Genomic DNA, 23,226 nt, shown 5'->3' with positions numbered 1-23,226 from the left:
ATCAAGTGGTGCCATAACATCACAAAGCTACAGCAGGATGTCATCTGACATGAGGGCCAAGCAGTTGCCTAGTACGCAATAGGATACATGTATCATTGTATAGAAAACGGAGCAATGTAGACGGGATGCCCAGCTGAAGACTAAGGTGGTGAGATGAAAGAACCTAGGCCATTATTTGAGACTTATACATTTGTTTGAAGGAGTGGTTGATAAGAACATTCTGGAATTCTCTAATTGTTAACTGATAGGGATGTGCTAAAATGAAGATGTTAGAATCTATTATTAATAGTTGTTATTATTCCCACGAACCATAGCATAAACCTTCCTCCCTTAACTTATCAGATCACTGAATTTCTATGGTGTACCATAACCTAAAATAATTCCTGTGAGAAGGGTACGCTATCTCTTGGCCGCCAAAGAGATCTTTCTATCTAAGTCCTCATATAGGTGCTAGAGTTGTGTAGTGAGTACCAGCAAATGAGGCATAGGATTGAAAGAACTCAGCTAGGTTGAAATCTAAATTGAGATTATAATTTTTAGTGAGCTTTGGATTTTCACAATATTAGATATGCCATAGTACTAATAATTGACGCTTTATAAAAATATTTTTTTGGTAGTGTTGCATTTCTTTGGAAATATTCAAGTTCTAAAAATTGACTAACAGTGGACTTTTCCATCTGCAGATTATACTGAATGGCCAGCAGAGGCAGTGTTGCAGAGGAATATTTCTCCGCTTGCTGAGAAAAAAAAAAAAAGAAAGCTCATTCCTCAGCCTTCTCCATGCCTCGATCAATATATATGGTAAGGCAAAATCTCATTTAATCATTTTGCCATTAATAAAAAGTTCATAGCATCTGATGGCTCTCAGTGCCTTTTAGTGGGGTCTTCCGCATAAATATAATCTTCTAAGACGGTTGCAATATGGATGACACTATGGCCATCATGATCGTTTATCAAAGGCTTTGACTGTCTATGTGGCTGACAAAATCTTCTTTAGATACTTGTGCAGGCAATATGTCCTCCGAGGTAATTACCATCTTTCAGGCTGGAATGAGGTGTCTTAGGTTAGAGCAATTGACTTACTTTTAGATGGAGGGAAGCTATTTAACCTGTTTCCCTGCTCTCTGTGAGTGGGACTCTGATACTCAAGATGGACTGCTTTTTAGAAACTGTGTTCTTCTAAATCTAGCCCTCTTTAAATTGGAGCCCAATGCTTTCAATGGTGCAGAGTACTTTCCCATTACACATCCTACTTGCTGTGGAGGCATATTCCCAGATACTTTCCTAGTGTGTAATTGCTGATGTCTGGTCCTCCGGTGTAATCGTCTCCCAGGGCGATTGGTCAAGTGGTGCCATTACATCACAAAGCTACAGCAGGATGTCTTCTGACATGAGGGCCAATCAGTTGCTTCTTCTAACTCTAGCCCTCTTTAAATAGGAGCCCAATGCTTTCAATGATGCAGAGTATATTCCCATTACACCTCCTACTTGCTGGGGAGTCATATTCCCAGATACTTACCTAGTGTGTAATTGCTGAGGTCTGGTCCTCCGGTGTAATCGTCTCCCAGGGCGATTGATCAAGTGGTGCCATTACATCACAAAGCTACAGCAGGATGTCATCTGACATGAGGGCCAATCAGTTGCCTAGTACGCAATAGGATACATGTATCATTGTATAGAAAACGGAGCAATGTAGACGGGATGCCCAGCTGAAGACTAAGGTGGTGAGATGAAAGAACCTAGGCCATTATTTGAGACTTATACATTTGTTTGAAGGAGTGGTTGATAAGAACATTCTGGAATTCTCTAATTGTTAACTGATAGGGATGTGCTAAAATGAAGATGTTAGAATCTATTATTAATAGTTGTTATTATTCCCACGAACCATAGCATAAACCTTCCTCCCTTAACTTATCAGATCACTGAATTTCTATGGTGTACCATAACCTAAAATAATTCCTGTGAGAAGGGTACGCTATCTCTTGGCCGCCAAAGAGATCTTTCTATCTAAGTCCTCATATAGGTGCTAGAGTTGTGTAGTGAGTACCAGCAAATGAGGCATAGGATTGAAAGAACTCAGCTAGGTTGAAATCTAAATTGAGATTATAATTTTTAGTGAGCTTTGGATTTTCACAATATTAGATATGCCATAGTACTAATAATTGACGCTTTATAAAAATATTTTTTTGGTAGTGTTGCATTTCTTTGGAAATATTCAAGTTCTAAAAATTGACTAACAGTGGACTTTTCCATCTGCAGATTATACTGAATGGCCAGCAGAGGCAGTGTTGCAGAGGAATATTTCTCCGCTTGCTGAGAAAAAAAAAAAAAGAAAGCTCATTCCTCAGCCTTCTCCATGCCTCGATCAATATATATGGTAAGGCAAAATCTCATTTAATCATTTTGCCATTAATAAAAAGTTCATAGCATCTGATGGCTCTCAGTGCCTTTTAGTGGGGTCTTCCGCATAAATATAATCTTCTAAGACGGTTGCAATATGGATGACACTATGGCCATCATGATCGTTTATCAAAGGCTTTGACTGTCTATGTGGCTGACAAAATCTTCTTTAGATACTTGTGCAGGCAATATGTCCTCCGAGGTAATTACCATCTTTCAGGCTGGAATGAGGTGTCTTAGGTTAGAGCAATTGACTTACTTTTAGATGGAGGGAAGCTATTTAACCTGTTTCCCTGCTCTCTGTGAGTGGGACTCTGATACTCAAGATGGACTGCTTTTTAGAAACTGTGTTCTTCTAAATCTAGCCCTCTTTAAATTGGAGCCCAATGCTTTCAATGGTGCAGAGTACTTTCCCATTACACATCCTACTTGCTGTGGAGGCATATTCCCAGATACTTTCCTAGTGTGTAATTGCTGATGTCTGGTCCTCCGGTGTAATCGTCTCCCAGGGCGATTGGTCAAGTGGTGCCATTACATCACAAAGCTACAGCAGGATGTCTTCTGACATGAGGGCCAATCAGTTGCTTCTTCTAACTCTAGCCCTCTTTAAATAGGAGCCCAATGCTTTCAATGATGCAGAGTATATTCCCATTACACCTCCTACTTGCTGGGGAGTCATATTCCCAGATACTTACCTAGTGTGTAATTGCTGAGGTCTGGTCCTCCGGTGTAATCGTCTCCCAGGGCGATTGATCAAGTGGTGCCATTACATCACAAAGCTACAGCAGGATGTCATCTGACATGAGGGCCAATCAGTTGCCTAGTACGCAATAGGATACATGTATCATTGTATAGAAAACGGAGCAATGTAGACGGGATGCCCAGCTGAAGACTAAGGTGGTGAGATGAAAGAACCTAGGCCATTATTTGAGACTTATACATTTGTTTGAAGGAGTGGTTGATAAGAACATTCTGGAATTCTCTAATTGTTAACTGATAGGGATGTGCTAAAATGAAGATGTTAGAATCTATTATTAATAGTTGTTATTATTCCCACGAACCATAGCATAAACCTTCCTCCCTTAACTTATCAGATCACTGAATTTCTATGGTGTACCATAACCTAAAATAATTCCTGTGAGAAGGGTACGCTATCTCTTGGCCGCCAAAGAGATCTTTCTATCTAAGTCCTCATATAGGTGCTAGAGTTGTGTAGTGAGTACCAGCAAATGAGGCATAGGATTGAAAGAACTCAGCTAGGTTGAAATCTAAATTGAGATTATAATTTTTAGTGAGCTTTGGATTTTCACAATATTAGATATGCCATAGTACTAATAATTGACGCTTTATAAAAATATTTTTTTGGTAGTGTTGCATTTCTTTGGAAATATTCAAGTTCTAAAAATTGACTAACAGTGGACTTTTCCATCTGCAGATTATACTGAATGGCCAGCAGAGGCAGTGTTGCAGAGGAATATTTCTCCGCTTGCTGAGAAAAAAAAAAAAAGAAAGCTCATTCCTCAGCCTTCTCCATGCCTCGATCAATATATATGGTAAGGCAAAATCTCATTTAATCATTTTGCCATTAATAAAAAGTTCATAGCATCTGATGGCTCTCAGTGCCTTTTAGTGGGGTCTTCCGCATAAATATAATCTTCTAAGACGGTTGCAATATGGATGACACTATGGCCATCATGATCGTTTATCAAAGGCTTTGACTGTCTATGTGGCTGACAAAATCTTCTTTAGATACTTGTGCAGGCAATATGTCCTCCGAGGTAATTACCATCTTTCAGGCTGGAATGAGGTGTCTTAGGTTAGAGCAATTGACTTACTTTTAGATGGAGGGAAGCTATTTAACCTGTTTCCCTGCTCTCTGTGAGTGGGACTCTGATACTCAAGATGGACTGCTTTTTAGAAACTGTGTTCTTCTAAATCTAGCCCTCTTTAAATTGGAGCCCAATGCTTTCAATGGTGCAGAGTACTTTCCCATTACACATCCTACTTGCTGTGGAGGCATATTCCCAGATACTTTCCTAGTGTGTAATTGCTGATGTCTGGTCCTCCGGTGTAATCGTCTCCCAGGGCGATTGGTCAAGTGGTGCCATTACATCACAAAGCTACAGCAGGATGTCTTCTGACATGAGGGCCAATCAGTTGCTTCTTCTAACTCTAGCCCTCTTTAAATAGGAGCCCAATGCTTTCAATGATGCAGAGTATATTCCCATTACACCTCCTACTTGCTGGGGAGTCATATTCCCAGATACTTACCTAGTGTGTAATTGCTGAGGTCTGGTCCTCCGGTGTAATCGTCTCCCAGGGCGATTGATCAAGTGGTGCCATTACATCACAAAGCTACAGCAGGATGTCATCTGACATGAGGGCCAATCAGTTGCCTAGTACGCAATAGGATACATGTATCATTGTATAGAAAACGGAGCAATGTAGACGGGATGCCCAGCTGAAGACTAAGGTGGTGAGATGAAAGAACCTAGGCCATTATTTGAGACTTATACATTTGTTTGAAGGAGTGGTTGATAAGAACATTCTGGAATTCTCTAATTGTTAACTGATAGGGATGTGCTAAAATGAAGATGTTAGAATCTATTATTAATAGTTGTTATTATTCCCACGAACCATAGCATAAACCTTCCTCCCTTAACTTATCAGATCACTGAATTTCTATGGTGTACCATAACCTAAAATAATTCCTGTGAGAAGGGTACGCTATCTCTTGGCCGCCAAAGAGATCTTTCTATCTAAGTCCTCATATAGGTGCTAGAGTTGTGTAGTGAGTACCAGCAAATGAGGCATAGGATTGAAAGAACTCAGCTAGGTTGAAATCTAAATTGAGATTATAATTTTTAGTGAGCTTTGGATTTTCACAATATTAGATATGCCATAGTACTAATAATTGACGCTTTATAAAAATATTTTTTTGGTAGTGTTGCATTTCTTTGGAAATATTCAAGTTCTAAAAATTGACTAACAGTGGACTTTTCCATCTGCAGATTATACTGAATGGCCAGCAGAGGCAGTGTTGCAGAGGAATATTTCTCCGCTTGCTGAGAAAAAAAAAAAAAGAAAGCTCATTCCTCAGCCTTCTCCATGCCTCGATCAATATATATGGTAAGGCAAAATCTCATTTAATCATTTTGCCATTAATAAAAAGTTCATAGCATCTGATGGCTCTCAGTGCCTTTTAGTGGGGTCTTCCGCATAAATATAATCTTCTAAGACGGTTGCAATATGGATGACACTATGGCCATCATGATCGTTTATCAAAGGCTTTGACTGTCTATGTGGCTGACAAAATCTTCTTTAGATACTTGTGCAGGCAATATGTCCTCCGAGGTAATTACCATCTTTCAGGCTGGAATGAGGTGTCTTAGGTTAGAGCAATTGACTTACTTTTAGATGGAGGGAAGCTATTTAACCTGTTTCCCTGCTCTCTGTGAGTGGGACTCTGATACTCAAGATGGACTGCTTTTTAGAAACTGTGTTCTTCTAAATCTAGCCCTCTTTAAATTGGAGCCCAATGCTTTCAATGGTGCAGAGTACTTTCCCATTACACATCCTACTTGCTGTGGAGGCATATTCCCAGATACTTTCCTAGTGTGTAATTGCTGATGTCTGGTCCTCCGGTGTAATCGTCTCCCAGGGCGATTGGTCAAGTGGTGCCATTACATCACAAAGCTACAGCAGGATGTCTTCTGACATGAGGGCCAATCAGTTGCTTCTTCTAACTCTAGCCCTCTTTAAATAGGAGCCCAATGCTTTCAATGATGCAGAGTATATTCCCATTACACCTCCTACTTGCTGGGGAGTCATATTCCCAGATACTTACCTAGTGTGTAATTGCTGAGGTCTGGTCCTCCGGTGTAATCGTCTCCCAGGGCGATTGATCAAGTGGTGCCATTACATCACAAAGCTACAGCAGGATGTCATCTGACATGAGGGCCAATCAGTTGCCTAGTACGCAATAGGATACATGTATCATTGTATAGAAAACGGAGCAATGTAGACGGGATGCCCAGCTGAAGACTAAGGTGGTGAGATGAAAGAACCTAGGCCATTATTTGAGACTTATACATTTGTTTGAAGGAGTGGTTGATAAGAACATTCTGGAATTCTCTAATTGTTAACTGATAGGGATGTGCTAAAATGAAGATGTTAGAATCTATTATTAATAGTTGTTATTATTCCCACGAACCATAGCATAAACCTTCCTCCCTTAACTTATCAGATCACTGAATTTCTATGGTGTACCATAACCTAAAATAATTCCTGTGAGAAGGGTACGCTATCTCTTGGCCGCCAAAGAGATCTTTCTATCTAAGTCCTCATATAGGTGCTAGAGTTGTGTAGTGAGTACCAGCAAATGAGGCATAGGATTGAAAGAACTCAGCTAGGTTGAAATCTAAATTGAGATTATAATTTTTAGTGAGCTTTGGATTTTCACAATATTAGATATGCCATAGTACTAATAATTGACGCTTTATAAAAATATTTTTTTGGTAGTGTTGCATTTCTTTGGAAATATTCAAGTTCTAAAAATTGACTAACAGTGGACTTTTCCATCTGCAGATTATACTGAATGGCCAGCAGAGGCAGTGTTGCAGAGGAATATTTCTCCGCTTGCTGAGAAAAAAAAAAAAAGAAAGCTCATTCCTCAGCCTTCTCCATGCCTCGATCAATATATATGGTAAGGCAAAATCTCATTTAATCATTTTGCCATTAATAAAAAGTTCATAGCATCTGATGGCTCTCAGTGCCTTTTAGTGGGGTCTTCCGCATAAATATAATCTTCTAAGACGGTTGCAATATGGATGACACTATGGCCATCATGATCGTTTATCAAAGGCTTTGACTGTCTATGTGGCTGACAAAATCTTCTTTAGATACTTGTGCAGGCAATATGTCCTCCGAGGTAATTACCATCTTTCAGGCTGGAATGAGGTGTCTTAGGTTAGAGCAATTGACTTACTTTTAGATGGAGGGAAGCTATTTAACCTGTTTCCCTGCTCTCTGTGAGTGGGACTCTGATACTCAAGATGGACTGCTTTTTAGAAACTGTGTTCTTCTAAATCTAGCCCTCTTTAAATTGGAGCCCAATGCTTTCAATGGTGCAGAGTACTTTCCCATTACACATCCTACTTGCTGTGGAGGCATATTCCCAGATACTTTCCTAGTGTGTAATTGCTGATGTCTGGTCCTCCGGTGTAATCGTCTCCCAGGGCGATTGGTCAAGTGGTGCCATTACATCACAAAGCTACAGCAGGATGTCTTCTGACATGAGGGCCAATCAGTTGCTTCTTCTAACTCTAGCCCTCTTTAAATAGGAGCCCAATGCTTTCAATGATGCAGAGTATATTCCCATTACACCTCCTACTTGCTGGGGAGTCATATTCCCAGATACTTACCTAGTGTGTAATTGCTGAGGTCTGGTCCTCCGGTGTAATCGTCTCCCAGGGCGATTGATCAAGTGGTGCCATTACATCACAAAGCTACAGCAGGATGTCATCTGACATGAGGGCCAATCAGTTGCCTAGTACGCAATAGGATACATGTATCATTGTATAGAAAACGGAGCAATGTAGACGGGATGCCCAGCTGAAGACTAAGGTGGTGAGATGAAAGAACCTAGGCCATTATTTGAGACTTATACATTTGTTTGAAGGAGTGGTTGATAAGAACATTCTGGAATTCTCTAATTGTTAACTGATAGGGATGTGCTAAAATGAAGATGTTAGAATCTATTATTAATAGTTGTTATTATTCCCACGAACCATAGCATAAACCTTCCTCCCTTAACTTATCAGATCACTGAATTTCTATGGTGTACCATAACCTAAAATAATTCCTGTGAGAAGGGTACGCTATCTCTTGGCCGCCAAAGAGATCTTTCTATCTAAGTCCTCATATAGGTGCTAGAGTTGTGTAGTGAGTACCAGCAAATGAGGCATAGGATTGAAAGAACTCAGCTAGGTTGAAATCTAAATTGAGATTATAATTTTTAGTGAGCTTTGGATTTTCACAATATTAGATATGCCATAGTACTAATAATTGACGCTTTATAAAAATATTTTTTTGGTAGTGTTGCATTTCTTTGGAAATATTCAAGTTCTACAAATTGACTAACAGTGGACTTTTCCATCTGCAGATTATACTTAATGGCCAGCAGAGGCAGTGTTGCAGAGGAATATTTCTCCGCTTGATGAGAAAAAAAAAAAGAAAGCTCATTCCTCAGCCTTCTCCATGCCTCGATCAATATATATGGTAAGGCAAAATCTCATTTAATCATTTTGCCATTAATAAAAAGTTCATAGCATCTGATGGCTCTCAGTGCCTTTTAGTGGGGTCTTCCGCATAAATATAATCTTCTAAGACGGTTGCAATATGGATGACACTATGGCCATCATGATCGTTTATCAAAGGCTTTGACTGTCTATGTGGCTGACAAAATCTTCTTTAGATACTTGTGCAGGCAATATGTCCTCCGAGGTAATTACCATCTTTCAGGCTGGAATGAGGTGTCTTAGGTTAGAGCAATTGACTTACTTTTAGATGGAGGGAAGCTATTTAACCTGTTTCCCTGCTCTCTGTGAGTGGGACTCTGATACTCAAGATGGACTGCTTTTTAGAAACTGTGTTCTTCTAAATCTAGCCCTCTTTAAATTGGAGCCCAATGCTTTCAATGGTGCAGAGTACTTTCCCATTACACATCCTACTTGCTGTGGAGGCATATTCCCAGATACTTTCCTAGTGTGTAATTGCTGATGTCTGGTCCTCCGGTGTAATCGTCTCCCAGGGCGATTGGTCAAGTGGTGCCATTACATCACAAAGCTACAGCAGGATGTCTTCTGACATGAGGGCCAATCAGTTGCTTCTTCTAACTCTAGCCCTCTTTAAATAGGAGCCCAATGCTTTCAATGATGCAGAGTATATTCCCATTACACCTCCTACTTGCTGGGGAGTCATATTCCCAGATACTTACCTAGTGTGTAATTGCTGAGGTCTGGTCCTCCGGTGTAATCGTCTCCCAGGGCGATTGATCAAGTGGTGCCATTACATCACAAAGCTACAGCAGGATGTCATCTGACATGAGGGCCAATCAGTTGCCTAGTACGCAATAGGATACATGTATCATTGTATAGAAAACGGAGCAATGTAGACGGGATGCCCAGCTGAAGACTAAGGTGGTGAGATGAAAGAACCTAGGCCATTATTTGAGACTTATACATTTGTTTGAAGGAGTGGTTGATAAGAACATTCTGGAATTCTCTAATTGTTAACTGATAGGGATGTGCTAAAATGAAGATGTTAGAATCTATTATTAATAGTTGTTATTATTCCCACGAACCATAGCATAAACCTTCCTCCCTTAACTTATCAGATCACTGAATTTCTATGGTGTACCATAACCTAAAATAATTCCTGTGAGAAGGGTACGCTATCTCTTGGCCGCCAAAGAGATCTTTCTATCTAAGTCCTCATATAGGTGCTAGAGTTGTGTAGTGAGTACCAGCAAATGAGGCATAGGATTGAAAGAACTCAGCTAGGTTGAAATCTAAATTGAGATTATAATTTTTAGTGAGCTTTGGATTTTCACAATATTAGATATGCCATAGTACTAATAATTGACGCTTTATAAAAATATTTTTTTGGTAGTGTTGCATTTCTTTGGAAATATTCAAGTTCTAAAAATTGACTAACAGTGGACTTTTCCATCTGCAGATTATACTGAATGGCCAGCAGAGGCAGTGTTGCAGAGGAATATTTCTCCGCTTGCTGAGAAAAAAAAAAAAAGAAAGCTCATTCCTCAGCCTTCTCCATGCCTCGATCAATATATATGGTAAGGCAAAATCTCATTTAATCATTTTGCCATTAATAAAAAGTTCATAGCATCTGATGGCTCTCAGTGCCTTTTAGTGGGGTCTTCCGCATAAATATAATCTTCTAAGACGGTTGCAATATGGATGACACTATGGCCATCATGATCGTTTATCAAAGGCTTTGACTGTCTATGTGGCTGACAAAATCTTCTTTAGATACTTGTGCAGGCAATATGTCCTCCGAGGTAATTACCATCTTTCAGGCTGGAATGAGGTGTCTTAGGTTAGAGCAATTGACTTACTTTTAGATGGAGGGAAGCTATTTAACCTGTTTCCCTGCTCTCTGTGAGTGGGACTCTGATACTCAAGATGGACTGCTTTTTAGAAACTGTGTTCTTCTAAATCTAGCCCTCTTTAAATTGGAGCCCAATGCTTTCAATGGTGCAGAGTACTTTCCCATTACACATCCTACTTGCTGTGGAGGCATATTCCCAGATACTTTCCTAGTGTGTAATTGCTGATGTCTGGTCCTCCGGTGTAATCGTCTCCCAGGGCGATTGGTCAAGTGGTGCCATTACATCACAAAGCTACAGCAGGATGTCTTCTGACATGAGGGCCAATCAGTTGCTTCTTCTAACTCTAGCCCTCTTTAAATAGGAGCCCAATGCTTTCAATGATGCAGAGTATATTCCCATTACACCTCCTACTTGCTGGGGAGTCATATTCCCAGATACTTACCTAGTGTGTAATTGCTGAGGTCTGGTCCTCCGGTGTAATCGTCTCCCAGGGCGATTGATCAAGTGGTGCCATTACATCACAAAGCTACAGCAGGATGTCATCTGACATGAGGGCCAATCAGTTGCCTAGTACGCAATAGGATACATGTATCATTGTATAGAAAACGGAGCAATGTAGACGGGATGCCCAGCTGAAGACTAAGGTGGTGAGATGAAAGAACCTAGGCCATTATTTGAGACTTATACATTTGTTTGAAGGAGTGGTTGATAAGAACATTCTGGAATTCTCTAATTGTTAACTGATAGGGATGTGCTAAAATGAAGATGTTAGAATCTATTATTAATAGTTGTTATTATTCCCACGAACCATAGCATAAACCTTCCTCCCTTAACTTATCAGATCACTGAATTTCTATGGTGTACCATAACCTAAAATAATTCCTGTGAGAAGGGTACGCTATCTCTTGGCCGCCAAAGAGATCTTTCTATCTAAGTCCTCATATAGGTGCTAGAGTTGTGTAGTGAGTACCAGCAAATGAGGCATAGGATTGAAAGAACTCAGCTAGGTTGAAATCTAAATTGAGATTATAATTTTTAGTGAGCTTTGGATTTTCACAATATTAGATATGCCATAGTACTAATAATTGACGCTTTATAAAAATATTTTTTTGGTAGTGTTGCATTTCTTTGGAAATATTCAAGTTCTACAAATTGACTAACAGTGGACTTTTCCATCTGCAGATTATACTTAATGGCCAGCAGAGGCAGTGTTGCAGAGGAATATTTCTCCGCTTGATGAGAAAAAAAAAAAGAAAGCTCATTCCTCAGCCTTCTCCATGCCTCGATCAATATATATGGTAAGGCAAAATCTCATTTAATCATTTTGCCATTAATAAAAAGTTCATAGCATCTGATGGCTCTCAGTGCCTTTTAGTGGGGTCTTCCGCATAAATATAATCTTCTAAGACGGTTGCAATATGGATGACACTATGGCCATCATGATCGTTTATCAAAGGCTTTGACTGTCTATGTGGCTGACAAAATCTTCTTTAGATACTTGTGCAGGCAATATGTCCTCCGAGGTAATTACCATCTTTCAGGCTGGAATGAGGTGTCTTAGGTTAGAGCAATTGACTTACTTTTAGATGGAGGGAAGCTATTTAACCTGTTTCCCTGCTCTCTGTGAGTGGGACTCTGATACTCAAGATGGACTGCTTTTTAGAAACTGTGTTCTTCTAAATCTAGCCCTCTTTAAATTGGAGCCCAATGCTTTCAATGGTGCAGAGTACTTTCCCATTACACATCCTACTTGCTGTGGAGGCATATTCCCAGATACTTTCCTAGTGTGTAATTGCTGATGTCTGGTCCTCCGGTGTAATCGTCTCCCAGGGCGATTGGTCAAGTGGTGCCATTACATCACAAAGCTACAGCAGGATGTCTTCTGATATGAGGGCCAATCAGTTGCTTCTTCTAACTCTAGCCCTCTTTAAATAGGAGCCCAATGCTTTCAATGATGCAGAGTATATTCCCATTACACCTCCTACTTGCTGGGGAGTCATATTCCCAGATACTTACCTAGTGTGTAATTGCTGAGGTCTGGTCCTCCGGTGTAATCGTCTCCCAGGGCGATTGATCAAGTGGTGCCATTACATCACAAAGCTACAGCAGGATGTCATCTGACATGAGGGCCAATCAGTTGCCTAGTACGCAATAGGATACATGTATCATTGTATAGAAAACGGAGCAATGTAGACGGGATGCCCAGCTGAAGACTAAGGTGGTGAGATGAAAGAACCTAGGCCATTATTTGAGACTTATACATTTGTTTGAAGGAGTGGTTGATAAGAACATTCTGGAATTCTCTAATTGTTAACTGATAGGGATGTGCTAAAATGAAGATGTTAGAATCTATTATTAATAGTTGTTATTATTCCCACGAACCATAGCATAAACCTTCCTCCCTTAACTTATCAGATCACTGAATTTCTATGGTGTACCATAACCTAAAATAATTCCTGTGAGAAGGGTACGCTATCTCTTGGCCGCCAAAGAGATCTTTCTATCTAAGTCCTCATATAGGTGCTAGAGTTGTGTAGTGAGTACCAGCAAATGAGGCATAGGATTGAAAGAACTCAGCTAGGTTGAAATCTAAATTGAGATTATAATTTTTAGTGAGCTTTGGATTTTCACAATATTAGATATGCCATAGTACTAATAATTGACGCTTTATAAAAATATTTTTTTGGTAGTGTTGCATTTCTTTGGAAATATTCAAGTTCTAAAAATTGACTAACAGTGGACTTTTCCATCTGCAGATTATACTGAATGGCCAGCAGAGGCAGTGTTGCAGAGGAATATTTCTCCGCTTGCTGAGAAAAAAAAAAAAAGAAAGCTCATTCCTCAGCCTTCTCCATGCCTCGATCAATATATATGGTAAGGCAAAATCTCATTTAATCATTTTGCCATTAATAAAAAGTTCATAGCATCTGATGGCTCTCAGTGCCTTTTAGTGGGGTCTTCCGCATAAATATAATCTTCTAAGACGGTTGCAATATGGATGACACTATGGCCATCATGATCGTTTATCAAAGGCTTTGACTGTCTATGTGGCTGACAAAATCTTCTTTAGATACTTGTGCAGGCAATATGTCCTCCGAGGTAATTACCATCTTTCAGGCTGGAATGAGGTGTCTTAGGTTAGAGCAATTGACTTACTTTTAGATGGAGGGAAGCTATTTAACCTGTTTCCCTGCTCTCTGTGAGTGGGACTCTGATACTCAAGATGGACTGCTTTTTAGAAACTGTGTTCTTCTAAATCTAACCCTCTTTAAATTGGAGCCCAATGCTTTCAATGGTGCAGAGTACTTTCCCATTACACATCCTACTTGCTGTGGAGGCATATTCCCAGATACTTTCCTAGTGTGTAATTGCTGAGGTCTGGTCCTCCGGTGTAATCGTCTCCCAGGGCGATTGGTCAAGTGGTGCCATTACATCACAAAGCTACAGCAGGATGTCTTCTGACATGAGGGCCAATCAGTTGCTTCTTCTAACTCTAGCCCTCTTTAAATAGGAGCCCAATGCTTTCAATGATGCAGAGTATATTCCCATTACACCTCCTACTTGCTGGGGAGTCATATTCCCAGATACTTACCTAGTGTGTAATTGCTGAGGTCTGGTCCTCCGGTGTAATCGTCTCCCAGGGCGATTGATCAAGTGGTGCCATTACATCACAAAGCTACAGCAGGATGTCATCTGACATGAGGGCCAATCAGTTGCCTAGTACGCAATAGGATACATGTATCATTGTATAGAAAACGGAGCAATGTAGACGGGATGCCCAGCTGAAGACTAAGGTGGTGAGATGAAAGAACCTAGGCCATTATTTGAGACTTATACATTTGTTTGAAGGAGTGGTTGATAAGAACATTCTGGAATTCTCTAATGGTTAACTGATAGGGATGTGCTAAAATGAAGATGTTAGAATCTATTATTAATAGTTGTTATTATTCCCACGAACCATAGCATAAACCTTCCTCCCTTAACTTATCAGATCACTGAATTTCTATGGTGTACCATAACCTAAAATAATTCCTGTGAGAAGGGTACGCTATCTCTTGGCCGCCAAAGAGATCTTTCTATCTAAGTCCTCATATAGGTGCTAGAGTTGTGTAGTGAGTACCAGCAAATGAGGCATAGGATTGAAAGAACTCAGCTAGGTTGAAATCTAAATTGAGATTATAATTTTTAGTGAGCTTTGGATTTTCACAATATTAGATATGCCATAGTACTAATAATTGACGCTTTATAAAAATATTTTTTTGGTAGTGTTGCATTTCTTTGGAAAAATTCAAGTTCTAAAAATTGACTAACAGTGGACTTTTCCATCTGCAGATTATACTGAATGGCCAGCAGAGGCAGTGTTGCAGAGGAATATTTCTCCGCTTGCTGAGAAAAAAAAAAAAAGAAAGCTCATTCCTCAGCCTTCTCCATGCCTCGATCAATATATATGGTAAGGCAAAATCTCATTTAATCATTTTGCCATTAATAAAAAGTTCATAGCATCTGATGGCTCTCAGTGCCTTTTAGTGGGGTCTTCCGCATAAATATAATCTTCTAAGACGGTTGCAATATGGATGACACTATGGCCATCATGATCGTTTATCAAAGGCTTTGACTGTCTATGTGGCTGACAAAATCTTCTTTAGATACTTGTGCAGGCAATATGTCCTCCGAGGTAATTACCATCTTTCAGGCTGGAATGAGGTGTCTTAGGTTAGAGCAATTGACTTACTTTTAGATGGAGGGAAGCTATTTAACCTGTTTCCCTGCTCTCTGTGAGTGGGACTCTGATACTCAAGATGGACTGCTTTTTAGAAACTGTGTTCTTCTAAATCTAACCCTCTTTAAATTGGAGCCCAATGCTTTCAATGGTGCAGAGTACTTTCCCATTACACATCCTACTTGCTGTGGAGGCATATTCCCAGATACTTTCCTAGTGTGTAATTGCTGAGGTCTGGTCCTCCGGTGTAATCGTCTCCCAGGGCGATTGGTCAAGTGGTGCCATTACATCACAAAGCTACAGCAGGATGTCTTCTGACATGAGGGCCAATCAGTTGCTTCTTCTAACTCTAGCCCTCTTTAAATAGGAGCCCAATGCTTTCAATGATGCAGAGTATATTCCCATTACACCTCCTACTTGCTGGGGAGTCATATTCCCAGATACTTACCTAGTGTGTAATTGCTGAGGTCTGGTCCTCCGGTGTAATCGTCTCCCAGGGCGATTGATCAAGTGGTGCCATTACATCACAAAGCTACAGCAGGATGTCATCTGACATGAGGGCCAATCAGTTGCCTAGTACGCAATAGGATACATGTATCATTGTATAGAAAACGGAGCAATGTAGACGGGATGCCCAGCTGAAGACTAAGGTGGTGAGATGAAAGAACCTAGGCCATTATTTGAGACTTATACATTTGTTTGAAGGAGTGGTTGATAAGAACATTCTGGAATTCTCTAATTGTTAACTGATAGGGATGTGCTAAAATGAAGATGTTAGAATCTATTATTAATAGTTGTTATTATTCCCACGAACCATAGCATAAACCTTCCTCCCTTAACTTATCAGATCACTGAATTTCTATGGTGTACCATAACCTAAAATAATTCCTGTGAGAAGGGTACGCTATCTCTTGGCCGCCAAAGAGATCTTTCTATCTAAGTCCTCATATAGGTGCTAGAGTTGTGTAGTGAGTACCAGCAAATGAGGCATAGGATTGAAAGAACTCAGCTAGGTTGAAATCTAAATTGAGATTATAATTTTTAGTGAGCTTTGGATTTTCACAATATTAGATATGCCATAGTACTAATAATTGACGCTTTATAAAAATATTTTTTTGGTAGTGTTGCATTTCTTTGGAAATATTCAAGTTCTAAAAATTGACTAACAGTGGACTTTTCCATCTGCAGATTATACTGAATGGCCAGCAGAGGCAGTGTTGCAGAGGAATATTTCTCCGCTTGCTGTGAAAAAAAAAAAAGAAAGCTCATTCCTCAGCCTTCTCCATGCCTCGATCAATATATATGGTAAGGCAAAATCTCATTTAATCATTTTGCCATTAATAAAAAGTTCATAGCATCTGTTGGCTCTCAGTGCCTTTTAGTGGGGTCTTCCGCATAAATATAATCTTCTAAAACGGTTGCAATATGGATGACACTATGGCCATCATGATCGTTTATCAAAGGCTTTGACTGTCTATGTGGCTGACAAAATCTTCTTTAGATACTTGTGCAGGCAATATGTCCTCCAAGGTAATTACCATCTTTCAGGCTGGAATGAGGTGTCTTAGGTTAGAGCAATTGACTTACTTTTAGATGGAGGGAAGCTATTTAACCTGTTTCCCTGCTCTCTGTGAGTGGGACTCTGATACTCAAGATGGACTGCTTTTTAGAAACTGTGTTCTTCTAAATCTAGCCCTCTTTAAATTGGAGCCCAATGCTTTCAATGGTGCAGAGTACTTTCCCATTACACATCCTACTTGCTGTGGAGGCATATTCCCAGATACTTTCCTAGTGTGTAATTGCTGATGTCTGGTCCTCCGGTGTAATCGTCTCCCAGGGCGATTGGTCAAGTGGTGCCATTACATCACAAAGCTACAGAAGGATGTCTTCTGACATGAGGGCCAATCAGTTGCTTCTTCTAACTCTAGCCCTCTTTAAATAGGAGCCCAATGCTTTCAATGATGCAGAGTATATTCCCATTACACCTCCTACTTGCTGTGGAGTCATATTCCCAGATACTTACCTAGTGTGTAATTGCTGAGGTCTGGTCCTCCGGTGTAATCGTCTCCCAGGGCGATTGATCAAGTGGTGCCATTACATCACAAAGCTACAGCAGGATGTCATCTGACATGAGGGCCAAACAGTTGCCTAGTACGCAATAGGATACATGTATCATGGTATAGAAAACGGAGCAATGTAGACGGGATGCCCAGCTGAAGACTAAGGTGGTGAGATGGAAGGACCTAGGCCATTATTTGAGACTTATACATTTGTTTGAAGGAGTGGTTGATAAGAACATTCTGGAATTCTCTAATGGTTAACTGATAGGGATGTGCTAAAATGAAGATGTTAGAATCTATTATTAATAGTTGTTATTATTCCCACGAACCATAGCATAAACCTTCCTCCCTTAACTTATCAGATCACTGAATTTCTATGGTGTACCATAACCTAAAATAATTCCTGTGAGAAGGGTACGCTATCTCTTGGCCGCCAAAGAGATCTTTCTATCTAAGTCCTCATATAGGTGCTAGAGTTGTGTAGTGAGTACCAGCAAATGAGGCATAGGATTGAAAGAACTCAGCTAGGTTGAAATCTAAATTGAGATTATAATTTTTAGTGAGCTTTGGATTTTCACAATATTAGATATGCCATAGTACTAATAATTGACGCTTTATAAAAATATTTTTTTGGTAGTGTTGCATTTCTTTGGAAATATTCTAGTTCTAAAAATTGACTAACAGTGGACTTTTCCATCTGCAGATTATACTGAATGGCCAGCAGAGGCAGTGTTGCAGAGGAATATTTCTCCGCTTGCTGAGAAAAAAAAAAAAAGAAAGCTCATTCCTCAGCCTTCTCCATGCCTCGATCAATATATATGGTAAGGCAAAATCTCATTTAATCATTTTGCCATTAATAAAAAGTTCATAGCATCTGATGGCTCTCAGTGCCTTTTAGTGGGGTCTTCCGCATAAATATAATCTAAGACGGTTGCAATATGGATGACACTATGGCCATCATGATCGTTTATCAAAGGCTTTGACTGTCTATGTGGCTGACAAAATCTTCTTTAGATACTTGTGCAGGCAATATGTCCTCCGAGGTAATTACCATCTTTCAGGCTGGAATGAGGTGTCTTAGGTTAGAGCAATTGACTTACTTTTAGATGGAGGGAAGCTATTTAACCTGTTTCCCTTCTCTCTGTGAGTGGGACTCTGATACTCAAGATGGACTGCTTTTTAGAAACTGTGTTCTTCTAAATCTAGCCCTCTTTAAATTGGAGCCCAATGCTTTCAATGGTGCAGAGTACTTTCCCATTACACATCCTACTTGCTGTGGAGGCATATTCCCAGATACTTTCCTAGTGTGTAATTGCTGATGTCTGGTCCTCCGGTGTAATCGTCTCCCAGGGCGATTGGTCAAGTGGTGTCTTTTATTTGTTTCCCTGTTGTGTTATGAGATTAGTGTGCAATTCAAAGCGTCGGGACACTCTTTCGAGTAGCCGCACGCTATATAAAACCCCGGTATAACATAACATAACATAACATCACAAAGCTACAGCAGGATGTCTTCTGACATGAGGGCCAATCAGTTGCCTCTTCTAACTCTAGCCCTCTTTAAATAGGAGCCCAATGCTTTCAATGATGCAGAGTATATTCCCATTACACCTCCTACTTGCTGTGGAGTCATATTCCCAGATACTTACCTAGTGTGTAATTGCTGAGGTCTGGTCCTCCGGTGTAATCGTCTCCCAGGGCGATTGATCAAGTGGTGCCATTACATCACAAAGCTACAGCAGAATGTCATCTGACATGAGGGCCAATCAGTTGCCTAGTACGGAATAGGATACATGTATCATGGTATAGAAAACGGAGCAATGTAGACGGGATGCCCAGCTGAAGACTAAGGTGGTGAGATGGAAGGACCTAGGCCATTATTTGAGACTTATACATTTGTTTGAAGGAGTGGTTGATAAGAACATTCTGGAATTCTCTAATGGTTAACTGATAGGGATGTGCAAAAATGAAGATGTTAGAATCTATTATTAATAGTTGTTATTATTCCCACGAACCATAGCATAAACCTTCCTCCCTTAACTTATCAGATCACTGAATTTCTATGGTGTACCATAACCTAAAATAATTCCTGTGAGAAGGGTACGCTATCTCTTGGCCGCCAAAGAGATCTTTCTATCTAAGTCCTCATATAGGTGCTAGAGTTGTGTAGTGAGTACCAGCAAATGAGGCATAGGATTGAAAGAACTCAGCTAGGTTGAAATCTAAATTGAGATTATAATTTTTAGTGAGCTTTGGATTTTCACAATATTAGATATGCCATAGTACTAATAATTGACGCTTTATAAAAATATTTTTTTGGTAGTGTTGCATTTCTTTGGAAATATTCAAGTTCTAAAAATTGACTAACAGTGGACTTTTCCATCTGCAGATTATACTGAATGGCCAGCAGAGGCAGTGTTGCAGAGGAATATTTCTCCGCTTGCTGAGAAAAAAAAAAAAGAAAGCTCATTCCTCAGCCTTCTCCATGCCTCGATCAATATATATGGTAAGGCAAAATCTCATTTAATCATTTTGCCATTAATAAAAAGTTTATAGCATCTGATGGCTCTCAGTGCCTTTTAGTGTGGTCTTCCGCATAAATATAATCTTCTAAGACGGTTGCAATATGGATGACACTATGGCCATCATGATCGTTTATCAAAGGCTTTGACTGTCTATGTGGCTGACAAAATGTTCTTTAGATACTTGTGCAGGCAATATGTCCTCCGAGGTAATTACCATCTTTCAGGCTGGAATGAGGTGTCTTAGGTTAGAGCAATTGACTTACTTTTAGATGGAGGGAAGCTATTTACCCTGTTTCCCTGCTCTCTGTGAGTGGGACTCTGATACTCAAGATGGACTGCTTTTTAGAAACTGTGTTCTTCTAAATCTAGCCCTCTTTAAATTGGAGCCCAATGCTTTCAATGGTGCAGAGTACTTTCCCATTACACATCCTACTTGCTGTGGAGGCATATTCCCAGATACTTTCCTAGTGTGTAATTGCTGATGTCTGGTCCTCCGGTGTAATCGTCTCCCAGGGCGGTTGGTCAAGTGGTGTCTTTTATTTGTTTCCCTGTTGTGTTATGAGATTAGTGTGCAATTCAAAGCGTCGGGACACTCTTTCGAGTAGCCGCACGCTATATAAAACCCCGGTATAACATAACATAACATAACATCACAAAGCTACAGCAGGATGTCTTCTGACATGAGGGCCAATCAGTTGCCTCTTCTACCTCTAGCCCTCTTTAAATAGGAGCCCAATGCTTTCAATGATGCAGAGTATATTCCCATTACACCTCCTACTTGCTGTGGAGTCATATTCCCAGATACTTACCTAGTGTGTAATTGCTGAGGTCTGGTCCTCCGGTGTAATCGTCTCCCAGGGCGATTGATCAAGTGGTGCCATTACATCACAAAGCTACAGCAGAATGTCATCTGACATGAGGGCCAATCAGTTGCCTAGTACGCAATAGGATACATGTATCATGGTATAGAAAACGGAGCAATGTAGACGGGATGCACAGCTGAAGACTAAGGTGGTGAGATGGAAGGACCTAGGCCATTATTTGAGACTTATACATTTGTTTGAAGGAGTGGTTGATAAGAACATTCTGGAATTCTCTAATGGTTAACTGATAGGGATGTGCTAAAATGAAGATGTTAGAATCTATTATTAATAGTTGTTATTATTCCCACGAACCATAGCATAAACCTTCCTCCCTTAACTTATCAGATCACTGAATTTCTATGGTGTACCATAACCTAAAATAATTCCTGTGAGAAGGGTACGCTATCTCTTGGCCGCCAAAGAGATCTTTCTATCTAAGTCCTCATATAGGTGCTAGAGTTGTGTAGTGAGTACCAGCAAATGAGGCATAGGATTGAAAGCACTCAGCTAGGTTGAAATCTAAATTGAGATTATAATTTTTAGTGAGCTTTGGATTTTCACAATATTAGATATGCCATAGTACTAATAATTGACGCTTTATAAAAATATTTTTTTGGTAGTGTTGCATTTCTTTGGAAATATTCTAGTTCTAAAAATTGACTAACAGTGGACTTTTCCATCTGCAGATTATACTGAATGGCCAGCAGAGGCAGTGTTGCAGAGGAATATTTCTCCGCTTGCTGAGAAAAAAAAAAAAAGAAAGCTCATTCCTCAGCCTTCTCCATGCCTCGATCAATATATATGGTAAGGCAAAATCTCATTTAATCATTTAGCCATTAATAAAAAGTTCATAGCATCTGATGGCTCTCAGTGCCTTTTAGTGGGGTCTTCCGCATAAATATAATCTTCTAAGACGGTTGCAATATGGATGACACTATGGCCATCATGATCGTTTATCAAAGGCTTTGACTGTCTATGTGGCTGACAAAATGTTCTTTAGATACTTGTGCAGGCAATATGTCCTCCGAGGTAATTACCATCTTTCAGGCTGGAATGAGGTGTCTTAGGTTAGAGCAATTGACTTACTTTTAGATGGAGGGAAGCTATTTACCCTGTTTCCCTGCTCTCTGTGAGTGGGACTCTGATACTCAAGATGGACTGCTTTTTAGAAACTGTGTTCTTCTAAATCTAGCCCTCTTTAAATTGGAGCCCAATGCTTTCAATGGTGCAGAGTACTTTCCCATTACACATCCTACTTGCTGTGGAGGCATATTCCCAGATACTTTCCTAGTGTGTAATTGCTGATGTCTGGTCCTCCGGTGTAATCGTCTCCGAGGGCGGTTGGTCAAGTGGTGTCTTTTATTTGTTTCCCTGTTGTGTTATGAGATTAGTGTGCAATTCAAAGCGTCGGGACACTCTTTCGAGTAGCCGCACGCTATATAAAACCCCGGTATAACATAACATAACATAACATCACAAAGCTACAGCAGGATGTCTTCTGACATGAGGGCCAATCAGTTGCCTCTTCTACCTCTAGCCCTCTTTAAATAGGAGCCCAATGCTTTCAATGATGCAGAGTATATTCCCATTACACCTCCTACTTGCTGTGGAGTCATATTCCCAGATACTTACCTAGTGTGTAATTGCTGAGGTCTGGTCCTCCGGTGTAATCGTCTCCCAGGGCGATTGATCAAGTGGTGCCATTACATCACAAAGCTACAGCAGAATGTCATCTGACATGAGGGCCAATCAGTTGCCTAGTACGCAATAGGATACATGTATCATGGTATAGAAAACGGAGCAATGTAGACGGGATGCACAGCTGAAGACTAAGGTGGTGAGATGGAAGGACCTAGGCCATTATTTGAGACTTATACATTTGTTTGAAGGAGTGGTTGATAAGAACATTCTGGAATTCTCTAATTGTTAACTGATAGGGATGTGCTAAAATGAAGATGTTAGAATCTATTATTAATAGTTGTTATTATTCCCACGAACCATAGCATAAACCTTCCTCCCTTAACTTATCAGATCACTGAATTTCTATGGTGTACCATAACCTAAAATAATTCCTGTGAGAAGGGTACGCTATCTCTTGGCCGCCAAAGAGATCTTTCTATCTAAGTCCTCATATAGGTGCTAGAGTTGTGTAGTGAGTACCAGCAAATGAGGCATAGGATTGAAAGCACTCAGCTAGGTTGAAATCTAAATTGAGATTATAATTTTTAGTGAGCTTTGGATTTTCACAATATTAGATATGCCATAGTACTAATAATTGACGCTTTATAAAAATATTTTTTTGGTAGTGTTGCATTTCTTTGGAAATATTCTAGTTCTAAAAATTGACTAACAGTGGACTTTTCCATCTGCAGATTATACTGAATGGCCAGCAGAGGCAGTGTTGCAGAGGAATATTTCTCCGCTTGCTGAGAAAAAAAAAAAAGAAAGCTCATTCCTCAGCCTTCTCCATGCCTCGATCAATATATATGGTAAGGCAAAATCTCATTTAATCATTTTGCCATTAATAAAA

The sequence above is a fragment of the Lissotriton vulgaris genome, chromosome 2_1 (genome assembly GCF_964263255.1).
Source record: "Lissotriton vulgaris chromosome 2_1, aLisVul1.2, whole genome shotgun sequence".
Lineage (NCBI taxonomy): Eukaryota > Metazoa > Chordata > Amphibia > Caudata > Salamandridae > Lissotriton > Lissotriton vulgaris.
The sequence above is the reverse complement of the archived record's forward strand: the minus strand, read 5'-3'. Positions refer to the sequence as shown.